General features: G+C 37.1%; 12 non-coding genes across 12 annotated transcripts; all 12 read right to left on the bottom strand.

The window, feature by feature from the left end:
- Window positions 1–451: 451 nt before the first annotated feature.
- Window positions 452–523, bottom strand: TRNAG-CCC (transfer RNA glycine (anticodon CCC)). Its single transcript has one exon. It is a non-coding gene; the product is annotated as a tRNA-Gly (tRNA).
- A 1,182-nt stretch (window positions 524–1,705) lies between these two features.
- On the bottom strand, window positions 1,706–1,777 carry TRNAG-UCC (transfer RNA glycine (anticodon UCC)). Its single transcript has one exon. It is a non-coding gene; the product is annotated as a tRNA-Gly (tRNA).
- A 96-nt stretch (window positions 1,778–1,873) lies between these two features.
- Window positions 1,874–1,945, bottom strand: TRNAG-CCC (transfer RNA glycine (anticodon CCC)). Its single transcript has one exon. It is a non-coding gene; the product is annotated as a tRNA-Gly (tRNA).
- A 1,349-nt stretch (window positions 1,946–3,294) lies between these two features.
- TRNAG-CCC (transfer RNA glycine (anticodon CCC)) lies at window positions 3,295–3,366 on the bottom strand. Its single transcript has one exon. It is a non-coding gene; the product is annotated as a tRNA-Gly (tRNA).
- Window positions 3,367–4,549: 1,183 nt separating this feature from the next.
- On the bottom strand, window positions 4,550–4,621 carry TRNAG-UCC (transfer RNA glycine (anticodon UCC)). Its single transcript has one exon. It is a non-coding gene; the product is annotated as a tRNA-Gly (tRNA).
- Window positions 4,622–5,971: 1,350 nt separating this feature from the next.
- On the bottom strand, window positions 5,972–6,043 carry TRNAG-UCC (transfer RNA glycine (anticodon UCC)). The gene has a single exon. It is a non-coding gene; the product is annotated as a tRNA-Gly (tRNA).
- A 1,518-nt stretch (window positions 6,044–7,561) lies between these two features.
- On the bottom strand, window positions 7,562–7,633 carry TRNAG-CCC (transfer RNA glycine (anticodon CCC)). The gene has a single exon. It is a non-coding gene; the product is annotated as a tRNA-Gly (tRNA).
- A 1,184-nt stretch (window positions 7,634–8,817) lies between these two features.
- Window positions 8,818–8,889, bottom strand: TRNAG-UCC (transfer RNA glycine (anticodon UCC)). The gene has a single exon. It is a non-coding gene; the product is annotated as a tRNA-Gly (tRNA).
- A 96-nt stretch (window positions 8,890–8,985) lies between these two features.
- Window positions 8,986–9,057, bottom strand: TRNAG-CCC (transfer RNA glycine (anticodon CCC)). The gene has a single exon. It is a non-coding gene; the product is annotated as a tRNA-Gly (tRNA).
- A 1,182-nt stretch (window positions 9,058–10,239) lies between these two features.
- Window positions 10,240–10,311, bottom strand: TRNAG-UCC (transfer RNA glycine (anticodon UCC)). Its single transcript has one exon. It is a non-coding gene; the product is annotated as a tRNA-Gly (tRNA).
- Window positions 10,312–11,662: 1,351 nt separating this feature from the next.
- On the bottom strand, window positions 11,663–11,734 carry TRNAG-UCC (transfer RNA glycine (anticodon UCC)). The gene has a single exon. It is a non-coding gene; the product is annotated as a tRNA-Gly (tRNA).
- Window positions 11,735–11,830: 96 nt separating this feature from the next.
- On the bottom strand, window positions 11,831–11,902 carry TRNAG-CCC (transfer RNA glycine (anticodon CCC)). The gene has a single exon. It is a non-coding gene; the product is annotated as a tRNA-Gly (tRNA).
- Window positions 11,903–12,545: the final 643 nt, after the last annotated feature.

Below are 12,545 nucleotides of genomic sequence, written 5' to 3'. Positions count from 1 at the left end.
CAGGAAAAAAAAAAACACATAAGTATTGCATTGACCAGGAATCAATCGCAGGTCAACTGCTTGGAAGGCAGGTTTGCTCACCACTATACCAAAAATGCTTAAGGTACCGAGCATTTTTTTCACATTTTCTGCACTAACCCTACAAAATTGTTAGTAAAAAGTTTGACGTGCCTGAAAAAAAAAAAACACCGATGTTCTAAACTCTAAGAAGAAAGAAGAGCATGAGCCTTAACACGAAAAATTAAAACAGACTAAAAGCATCACCAAATGTGAAAAAAAATTCATGCATTGGCCAGTTATCGAACCTGGGTCAACAGCTTGGAAGGCAGCTATGCTCACCACTATACCACCAATGCTTACAGGATCAGCTTTTTTTTTACATTTTCTGCACTAACATTACAAAATAGTTTGTAAAATGTATGATATGCCAGAAATAAAACTACATAAGTATTGCATTGGCCGGGAATCGAACCCGGGTCAACTGCTTGGGAAGCAGATATGCTCACCACTATACCACCAATGCATGAACCAACTTGACTGGTTTGGGATTATGGCCGTTAAATCTGCTAAAGTTTTACTTAGAAAAAGGAGGACTGAATATGTCTTGAAAGAGCCAATTACTAAAAAGTTTAAAAACAAGGCAAAGCATTGTCCAAAACTCAGAGATGAATTCTTGTGAATCAGCTATGGAGCTTTTCCACCAATTCTTACAATTCTCTCAATTAGTTTCACTTTTTTGACAATAAGGTAACTAAACTCTTACCAAGAAAGAAAGTACACTATGAGCCTTAGCTCAAACAGATTACAAAGAGTCAGCACCAGCACCAAATTCCCCCTAAAGAACTCTGCCATTTTTGGCATTTTTAACACTAACTCTAAAGACAGAGGAGTTTTTGGAATCAGTTATGTAGCTTTTCCACCTATGCCTACAAATTCTCTCAATTAGCTTTGCTTTTTGCCAACTAAGGTAGCTAAAGTGTTACCAAGAAAGAAATAAAAGCATAAGCCTTAGCACAAAAAGTGAAAAAGAGTCCAAACACCACCAAATGCAAAAAAACAATGAGTTCTTCAAGAATTAAACTATGGCCTATTGTTTTAAAAGCAACTACACCCACCAGCATAACACCAATGCCAACCCTGACATTGCTTTCATATTGGAGACTAACCCTACAAAGTGTTTAATCAACAACTGAAGAACAGAAGATCAGTTAGATGAGACAGTTGAAAAAAATCTAAGAAATATTCTCTTCAATTTTTTTCTCATTTTCGTGGTTGCTAAACTCTAAGAAGAAAGAAGAGCATGAGCCTTAACACGAAAAATTAAAACAGACTAAAAGCATCACCAAATGTGAAAAACAATTCATGCATTGGCCAGGAATCGAACCCGGGTCAACAGCTTGGAAGGCAGCTATGCTCACCACTATACCACCAACACTTACAGAAGCCATGTTTTTTTCTTACATTTTCTGCACTAACAATACAAAATTATTAGTAAAAAGTAAGACGTGCCAGGACAAAAAAACCCACATAAGTATTGCATTGACCAGGAATCAATCGCAGGTCAACTGCTTGGAAGGCAGGTTTGCTCACCACTATACCAAAAATGCTTAAGGTACCCAGCATTTTTTTCACATTTTCTGCACTAACCCTACAAAATTGTTAGTAAAAATTATGACGTGCCTGAAAAAAAAACACACCCATGTTTTGCATTGGCCGGGAATCGAACCCGGGTCAACTGCTTGGAAGGCAGCTATGCTCACCACTATACCACCAATGCTTACAGGATCAGCTTTTTTTTTTACATTTTCTGCACTAACATTACAAAATAGTTTGTAAAATGTATGATATGCCAGAAATAAAACTACATAAGTATTGCATTGGCCGGGAATCGAACCCGGGTCAACTGCTTGGGAAGCAGCTATGCTCACCACTATACCACCAATGCAGGAACCAACTTGACTGGTTTGGGATTATGGCCGTTAAATCTGCTAAAGTTTTACTTAGAAAAAGGAGGACTAAATATGTCTTGAAAGAGCCAATTACTAAAAAGTTTAAAAACAAGGCAAAGCATTGTCCAAAACTCAAAGATGAATTCTTGTGAATCAGCTATGGAGCTTTTCCACGAATTCTTACAATTCTCTCAATTATTTTCACTTTTTTGCAATAAGGTAACTAAACTCTTACCAAGAAAGAAAGTACACTATGAGCCTTAGCTCAAACAGATTACAAAGAGTCAAAAGCAGCACCAAATTCCCCCTAAAGACCTCTGCCATTTTTGGCATTTTTAACACTAACTCTAAAGACAGAGGAGTTTTTGGAATCAGTTATGTAGCTTTTCCACCTCTGCCTACAAATTCTCTCAATTAGCTTTGCTTTCTGCCCACTAAGGTAGCTAAAGTGTTACCAAGAAAGAAATAAAAGCATAAGCCTTAGCACAGAAAGTGAAAAAGATTCCAAACACCACCAAATGCAAAAAAACAATGAGTTCTTCAAGAATTAAACTATGGCCTATTGTTTTAAAAGCAACTACACCCACCAGCATAACACCAATGCCAACCCTCACATTGCTTTCGTATTGGAGACTAACCCTACAAAGTATTTAATCAACAACTGAAGAGCAGAAGATCAGTTAGATGAGACAGTTGAAAAAAATCTAAGAAATATTCTCTTCAATTTTTTTCTCATTTTCGTGGTTGCTAAACTCTAAGAAGAAAGAAGAGCATGAGCCTTAACACGAAAAATTAAAACAGACTAAAAGCATCACTAAATGTGAAAAACAATTCATGCGTTGGCCAGGAATCGTACCCGGGTCAACAGCTTGGAAGGCAGCTATGCTCACCACTATACCACCAACACTTACAGAAGCCATGTTTTTTTCTTACATTTTCTGCACTAACAATACAAAATTATTAGTAAAAAGTAAGACGTGCCAGGAAAAAAAAACCCACATAAGTATTGCATTGACCAGGAATCAATCGCAGGTCAACTGCTTGGAAGGCAGGTTTGCTCACCACTATACCAAAAATGCTTAAGGTACCCAGCATTTTTTTCACATTTTCTGCACTAACCCTGCAAAATTGTTAGTAAAAATTATGACGTGCCTGAAAAAAAAACACACCTATGTTTTGCATTGGCCAGGAATCGAACCCGGGTCAACTGCTTGGAAGGCAGACATGCTCACCACTATACCACCAATGCTTACAGGATCAGCTTTTTTTTTTACATTTTCTGCACTAACATTACAAAATAGTTTGTAAAATGTATGATATGCCAGAAATAAAACTTCTTAAGTATTGCATTGGCCGGGAATCGAACCCGGGTCAACTGCTTGGGAAGCAGCTATGCTCACCACTATACCACCAATGCATGAACCAACTTGACTGGTTTGGGATTATGGCCGTTAAATCTGCTAAAGTTTTACTTAGAAAAAGGAGGACTGAATATGTCTTGAAAGAGCCAATTACTAAAAAGTTTAAAAACAAGGCAAAGCATTGTCCAAAACTCAGAGATGAATTCTTGTGAATCAGCTATGGAGCTTTTCCACCAATTCTTACAATTCTCTCAATTAGTTTCACTTTTTTGACAATAAGGTAACTAAACTCTTACCAAGAAAGAAAGTACACTATGAGCCTTAGCTCAAACAGATTACAAAGAGTGAACAGCAGCACCAAATTCCCCCTAAACACCTCTGCCATTTTTGGCATTTTTAACACTAACTCTAAAGACAGAGGAGTTTTTGGAATCAGTTATGTAGCTTTTCCACCTCTGCCTACAAATTCTCTCAATTAGCTTTGCTTTCTGCCCACTAAGGTAGCTAAAGTGTTACCAAGAAAGAAATAAAAGCATAAGCCTTAGCACAGAAAGTGAAAAAGATTCCAAACACCACCAAATGGAAAAAAACAATGAGTTCTTCAAGAATTAAACTATGGCCTATTGTTTTAAAAGCAACTACACCCACCAGCATAACACCAATGCCAACCCTGACATTGCTTTCGTATTGGAGACTAACCCTACAAAGTATTTAATCAACAACTGAAAAGCAGAAGATCAGTTAGATGAGACAGTTGAAAAAAATCTAAGAAATATTCTCTTCAATTTTTTTCTCATTTTCGTGGTTGCTAAACTCTAAGAAGAAAGAAGAGCATGAGCCTTAACACGAAAAATTAAAACAGACTAAAAGCATCACCAAATGTGAAAAACAATTCAGGCGTTGGCCAGGAATCGAACCCGGGCCAACAGCTTGGAAGGCAGCTATGCTCACCACTATACCACCAACACTTACAGAAGCCATGTTTTTTTCTTACATTTTCTGCACTAACAATACAAAATTATTAGTAAAAAGTAAGACATGCCAGGAAAAAAAAAACCCACATAAGTATTGCATTGACCAGGAATCAATTGCAGGTCAACTGCTTGGAAGGCAGGTTTGCTCACCACTATACCAAAAATGCTTAAGGTACCCAGCATTTTTTTCACATTTTCTGCACTAACCCTACAAAATTGTTAGTAAAAATTATGACGTGCCTGAAAAAAAAACACACCCATGTTTTGCATTGGCCGGGAATCGAACCCGGGTCAACTGCTTGGAAGGCAGCTATGCTCACCACTATACCACCAATGCTTACAGGATCAGCTTTTTTTTTTACATTTTCTGCACTATCATTACAAAATAGTTTGTAAAATGTATGATATGCCAGAAATAAAACTACATAAGTATTGCATTGGCCGGGAATAGAACCCGGGTCAACTGCTTGGGAAGCAGCTATGCTCACCACTATACCACCAATTCATGAACCAACTTGACTGGTTTGGGATTATGGCCGTTAAATCTGCTAAAGTTTTACTTAGAAAAAGGAGGACTGAATATGTCTTGAAAGAGCCAATTACTAAAAAGTTTAAAAACAAGGCAAAGCATTGTCCAAAACTCAAAGATGAATTCTTGTGAATCAGCTATGGAGCTTTTCCACCAATTCTTACAATTCTCTCAATTATTTTCACTTTTTTGCAATAAGGTAACTAAACTCTTACGAAGAAAGAAAGTACACTATGAGCCTTAGCTCAAACAGATTACAAAGAGTCAAAAGCAGCACCAAATTCCCCCTAAAGACCTCTGCCATTTTTGGCATTTTTAACACTAACTCTAAAGACAGAGGAGTTTTTGGAATCAGTTATGTAGCTTTTCCACCTCTGCCTACAAATTCTCTCAATTAGCTTTGCTTTCTGCCCACTAAGGTAGCTAAAGTGTTACCAAGATAGAAATAAAAGCATAAGCCTTAGCACAGAAAGTGAAAAAGATTCCAAACACCACCAAATGCAAAAAAACAATGAGTTCTTCAAGAATTAAACTATGGCCTATTGTTTTAAAAGCAACTACACCCACCAGCATAACACCAATGCCAACCCTCACATTGCTTTCGTATTGGAGACTAACCCTACAAAGTATTTAATCAACAACTGAAGAGCAGAAGATCAGTTAGATGAGACAGTTGAAAAAAATCTAAGAAATATTCTCTTCAATTTTTTTCTCATTTTCGTGGTTGCTAAACTCTAAGAAGAAAGAAGAGCATGAGCCTTAACACGAAAAATTAAAACAGACTAAAAGCATCACTAAATATGAAAAAGAATTCATGCGTTGGCTGAGAATCGAACTCAGTTCAACTACTTGGAAGGCAGCTATGCTCACCACTATACCACCAACACTTACAGAAGCCATGTTTTTTTCTTACATTTTCTGCACTAACAATACAAAATTATTAGTAAAAAGTAAGACGTGCCAGGAAAAAAAAAACCCACATAAGTATTGCATTGACCAGGAATCAATCGCAGGTCAACTGCTTGGAAGGCAGGTTTGCTCACCACTATACCAAAAATGCTTAAGGTACCCAGCATTTTTTTCACATTTTCTGCACTAACCCTACAAAATTGTTAGTAAAAATTATGACGTGCCTGAATAAAAAACACACCCATGTTTTGCATTGGCCGGGAATCGAACCCGGGTCAACTGCTTGGAAGGCAGATATGCTCACCACTATACCACCAATGCTTACAGGATCAGCTTTTTTTATACATTTTCTGCACTAACATTACAAAATAGTTTGTAAAATGTATGATATGCCAGAGATAAAATTACATAAGTATTGCATTGGCCGGGAATAGAATCCGGGTCAACTGCTTGGGAAGCAGCTATGCTCACCACTATACCACCAATGCATGAACCAACTTGACTGGTTTGGGATTATGGCTGTTAAATCTGCTAAAGTTTAACTTAAAAAAAAGGAGGACTGAATATGTCTTGAAAGAGCCAATTACTAAAAAGTTTAAAAACAAGGAAAAGCTTTGTCCAAAACTCAAAGATGAATTCTTGTGAATCATCTATGGAGCTTTTCCACCAATTCTTACAATTCTCTCAATTAGTTTCACTTTTTTGACAATAAGGTAACTAAACTCTTACCAAGAAAGAAAGTACACTATGAGCCTTAGCTCAAACAGATTACAATGAGTCAACAGCAGCACCAAATTCCCCCTAAAGACCTCTGCCATTTTTGGCAATTTTAACACTAACTCTAAAGACAGAGGAGTTTTTGGAATCAGTTATGTAGCTTTTCCACCTCTGCCTACAAATTCTCTCAATTAGCTTTGCTTTCTGCCCACTAAGGTAGCTAAAGTGTTACCAAGAAAGAAATAAAAGCATAAGCCTTAGCACAGAAAGTGAAAAAGATTCCAAACACCACCAAATGGAAAAAAACAATGAGTTCTTCAAGAATTAAACTATGGCCTATTGTTTTAAAAGCAACTACACCCACCAGCATAACACCAATGCCAACCCTGACATTGCTTTCGTATTGGAGACTAACCCTACAAAGTATTTAATCAACAACTGAAAAGCAGAAGATCAGTTAGATGAGACAGTTGAAAAAAATCTAAGAAATATTCTCTTCAATTTTTTTCTCATTTTCGTGGTTGCTAAACTCTAAGAAGAAAGAAGAGCATGAGCCTTAACCCGAAAAATTAAAACAGACTAAAAGCATCACCAAATGTGAAAAACAATTCATGCGTTGGCCAGGATTTGAACCCGGGTCAACTGTTTGGAAGGCAGCTATGCTCACCACTATACCACCAACACTTACAGAAGCCATGTTTTTTTCTTACATTTTCTGCACTAACAATACAAAATTATTAGTAAAAAGTAAGACGTGCCAGGAAAAAAAAACCCACATAAGTATTGCATTGACCAGGAATCAATCGCAGGTCAACTGCTTGGAAGGCAGGTTTGCTCACCACTATACCAAAAATGCTTAAGGTACCCAGCATTTTTTTCACATTTTCTGCACTAACCCTACAAAATTGTTAGTAAAAATTATGACGTGCCTGAAAAAAAAACACACCCATGTTTTGCATTGGCCGGGAATAGAACCCAGGTCAACTGCTTGGAAGGCAGCTATGCTCACCACTATACCACCAATGCTTACAGGATCAGCTTTTTTTTTTACATTTTCTGCACTAACATTACAAAATAGTTTGTAAAATGTATGATATGCCAGAAATAAAACTACATAAGTATTGCATTGGCCGGGAATCGAACCCGGGTCAACTGCTTGGGAAGCAGCTATGCTCACCACTATACCACCAATGCATGAACCAACTTGACTGGTTTGGGATTATGGCCGTTAAATCTGCTAAAGTTTTACTTAGAAAAAGGAGGACTGAATATGTCTTGAAAGAGCCAATTACTAAAAAGTTTAAAAACAAGGCAAAGCATTGTCCAAAACTCAAAGATGAATTCTTGTGAATCAGCTATGGAGCTTTTCCACCAATTCTTACAATTCTCTCAATTAGTTTCACTTTTTTGACAATAAGGTAACTAAACTCTTACCAAGAAAGAAAGTACACTATGAGCCTCAGCTCAAACAGATTACAAAGAGTCAACAGCAGCACCAAATTCCCCCTAAACACCTCTGCCATTTTTGGCATTTTTAACACTAACTCTAAAGACAGAGGAGTTTTTGGAATCAGTTATGTAGCTTTTCCACCTCTGCCTACAAATTCTCTCAATTAGCTTTGCTTTCTGCCCACTAAGGTAGCTAAAGTGTTACCAAGAAAGAAATAAAAGCATAAGCCTTAGCACAGAAAGTGAAAAAGATTCCAAACACCACCAAATGCAAAAAAACAATGAGTTCTTCAAGAATTAAACTATAGCCTATTGTTTTAAAAGCAACTACACCCACCAGCATAACACCAATGCCCACCCTGACATTGCTTTCGTATTGGAGACTAACCCTACAAAGTATTTAAACAACAACTGAAGAGCAGAAGATCAGTTAGATGAGACAGTTGAAAAAAATCTAAGAAATATTCTCTTCAATTTTTTTCTCATTTTCGTGGTTGCTAAACTCTAAGAAGAAAGAAGAGCATGAGCCTTAACATGAAAAATTAAAACAGACTAAAAGCATCACCAAATGTGAAAAACAATTCATGCGTTGGCCAGGAATCGAACCTGGGTCAACAGCTTGGAAGGCAGCTATGCTCACCACTATACCACCAACACTTACAGAAGCCATGTTTTTTTCTTACATTTTCTGCACTAACAATACAAAATTATTAGTAAAAAGTAAGACGTGCCAGGAAAAAAAAAACCCACATAAGTATTGCATTGACCAGGAATCAATCGCAGGTCAACTGCTTGGAAGGCAGGTTTGCTCACCACTATACCAAAAATGCTTAAGGTACCCAGCATTTTTTTCACATTTTTTGCACTAACCCTACAAAATTGTTAGTAAAAATTATGATGTGCCTGAAAAAAAAAACACACCCATGTTTTGCATTGGCCGGGAATCGAACCCGGGTCAACTGCTTGGAAGGCAGCTATGCTCACCACTATACCACCAATGCTTACAGGATCAGCTTTTTTTTTTACATTTTCTGCACTAACATTACAAAATAGTTTGTAAAATGTATGATATGCCAGAAATAAAACTACATAAGTATTGCATTGGCCGGGAATCGAACCCGGGTCAACTGCTTGGGAAGCAGCTATGCTCACCACTATACCACCAATGCATGAACCAATTTGACTGGTTTGGGATTATGGCCGTTAAATCTGCTAAAGTTTTACTTAGAAAAAGGAGGACTGAATATGTCTTGAAAGAGCCAATTACTAAAAAGTTTAAAAACAAGGCAAAGCATTGTCCAAAACTCAAAGATGAATTCTTGTGAATCAGCTATGGAGCTTTTCCACCAATTCTTACAATTCTCTTAATTAGTTTCACTTTTTTGCAATAAGGTAACTAAACTCTTACCAAGAAAGAAAGTACACTATGAGCCTTAGCTCAAACAGATTACAAAGAGTCAACAGCAGCACCAAATTCCCCCTAAAGACCTCTGCCATTTTTGGCATTTTTAACACTAACTCTAAAGACAGAGGAGTTTTTGGAATCAGTTATGTAGCTTTTCCACCTCTGCCTACAAATTCTCTCAATTAGCTTTGCTTTCTGCCCACTAAGGTAGCTAAAGTGTTACCAAGAAAGAAATAAAAGCATAAGCCTTAGCACAGAAAGTGAAAAAGATTCCAAACACCACCAAATGGAAAAAAACAATGAGTTCTTCAAGAATTAAACTATGGCCTACTGTTTTAAAAGCAACTACACCCACCAGCATAACAACAATGCAAACCCTGACATTGCTTTCGTATTGGAAACTAACCCTACAAAGTATTTAATCAACAACTGAAGAGCAGAAGATCAGTTAGATGAGACAGTTGAAAAAAATCTAAGAAATATTCTCTTCAATTTTTTTCTCATTTTCGTGGTTGCTAAACTCTAAGAAGAAAGAAGAGCATGAGCCTTAACACGAAAAATTAAAACAGACTAAAAGCATCACCAAATGTGAAAAACAATTCATGCGTTGGCCAGGAATTGAACCCGGGTCAACTGTTTGGAAGGCAGCTATGCTCACCACTATACCAACAACACTTACAGAAGCCATGTTTTTTTCTTACATTTTCTGCACTAACAATACAAAATTATTAGTAAAAAGTAAGACGTACCAGGAAAAAAAAAACCCACATAAGTATTGCATTGACCAGGAATCACTCGCAGGTCAACTGCTTGGAAGGCAGGTTTGCTCACCACTATACCAAAAATGCTTAAGGTACCCAGCATTTTTTTCACATTTTCTGCACTAACCCTACAAAATTGTTAGTAAAAATTATGACGTGCCTGAATAAAAAACACACCCATGTTTTGCATTGGCCGGGAATCGAACCCGGGTCAACTGCTTGGAAGGCAGATATGCTCACCACTATACCACCAATGCTTACAGGATCAGCTTTTTTTATACATTTTCTGCACTAACATTACAAAATAGTTTGTAAAATGTATGATATGCCAGAAATAAAATTACATAAGTATTGCATTGGCCGGGAATAGAATCCGGGTCAACTGCTTGGGAAGCAGCTATGCTCACCACTATACCACCAATGCATGAACCAACTTGACTGGTTTGGGATTATGGCTGTTAAATCTGCTAAAGTTTAACTTAAAAAAAAGGAGGACTGAATATGTCTTGAAAGAGCCAATTACTAAAAAGTTTAAAAACAAGGAAAAGCTTTGTCCAAAACTCAAAGATGAATTCTTGTGAATCATCTATGGAGCTTTTCCACCAATTCTTACAATTCTCTCAATTAGTTTCACTTTTATGACAATAAGGTAACTAAACTCTTACCAAGAAAGAAAGTACACTATGAGCCTTAGCTCAAACAGATTACAATGAGTCAACAGCAGCACCAAATTCCCCCTAAAGACCTCTGCCATTTTTGGCAATTTTAACACTAACTCTAAAGACAGAGGAGTTTTTGGAATCAGTTATGTAGCTTTTCCACCTCTGCCTACAAATTCTCTCAATTAGCTTTGCTTTCTGCCCACTAAGGTAGCTAAAGTGTTACCAAGAAAGAAATAAAAGCATAAGCCTTAGCACAGAAAGTGAAAAAGATTCCAAACACCACCAAATGGAAAAAAACAATGAGTTCTTCAAGAATTAAACTATGGCCTATTGTTTTAAAAGCAACTACACCCACCAGCATAACACCAATGCCAACCCTGACATTGCTTTCGTATTGGAGACTAACCCTACAAAGTATTTAATCAACAACTCAAAAGCAGAAGATCAGTTAAATGAGACAGTTGAAAAAAATCTAAGAAATATTCTCTTCAATTTTTTTCTAATTTTCGTGGTTGCTAAACTCTAAGAAGAAAGAAGAGCATGAGCCTTAACACGAAAAATTAAAACAGACTAAAAGCATCACCAAATGTGAAAAACAATTCATGCGTTGGCCAGAAATTGAACCCGGGTCAACTGTTTGGAAGGCAGCTATGCTCACCACTATACCAACAACACTTACAGAAGCCATGTTTTTTTCTTACATTTTCTGCACTAACAATACAAAATTATTAGTAAAAAGTAAGACGTACCAGGAAAAAAAAAACCCACATAAGTATTGCATTGACCAGGAATCAATCGCAGGTCAACTGCTTGGAAGGCAGGTTTGCTCACCACTATACCAAAAATGCTTAAGGTACCCAGCATTTTTTTCACATTTTCTGCACTAACCCTACAGAATTGTTAGTAAAAATTATGACGTGCCTGAAAAAAAAACACACCCATGTTTTGCATTGGCCGGGAATCGAACCCGAGTCAACTGCTTGGAAGGCAGCTATGCTCACCACTATACCACCAATGCTTACAGGATCAGCTTTTTTTTTTACATTTTCTGCACTAACATTACAAAATAGTTTGTAAAATGTATGATATGCCAGAAATAAAACTACATAAGTATTGCATTGGCCGGGAATCGAACCCGGGTCAAATGCTTGGGAAGCAGCTATGCTCACCACTATACCACCAATGCATGAACCAACTTGACTGGTTTGGGATTATGGCCGTTAAATCTGCTAAAGTTTTACTTAGAAAAAGGAGGACTGAATATGTCTTGAAAGAGCCAATTACTAAAAAGTTTAAAAACAAGGCAAAGCATTGTCCAAAACTCAAAGATGAATTCTTGTGAATCAGCTATGGAGCTTTTCCACCAATTCTTACAATTCTCTCAATTAGTTTCACTTTTTTGACAATAAGGTAACTAACCTCTTACCAAGAAAGAAAGTACACTATGAGCCTTAGCTCAAACAGATTACAAAGAGTCAACAGCAGCACCAAATTCCCCCTAAACACCTCTGCCATTTTTGGCATTTTTAACACTAACTCTAAAGACAGAGGAGTTTTTGGAATCAGTTATGTAGCTTTTCCACCTCTGCCTACAAATTCTCTCAATTAGCTTTGCTTTCTGCCCACTAAGGTAGCTAAAGTGTTACCAAGAAAGAAATAAAAGCATAAGCCTTAGCACAGAAAGTGAAAAAGATTCCAAACACCACCAAATGCAAAAAAACAATGAGTTCTTCAAGAATTAAACTATAGCCTATTGTTTTAAAAGCAACTACACCCACCAGCATAACACCAATGCCCACCCTGACATTGCTTTCGTATTGGAGACTAAC

This window comes from Phyllobates terribilis, unplaced genomic scaffold (assembly GCF_046119375.1).
Source record: "Phyllobates terribilis strain yellow unplaced genomic scaffold, ASM4611937v1 Scaffold_3__8_contigs__length_932513732, whole genome shotgun sequence".
NCBI lineage: Eukaryota > Metazoa > Chordata > Amphibia > Anura > Dendrobatidae > Phyllobates > Phyllobates terribilis.
Note: the sequence above shows the minus strand (reverse complement) of the source record. Positions and strands in the feature narration are given on the sequence as shown.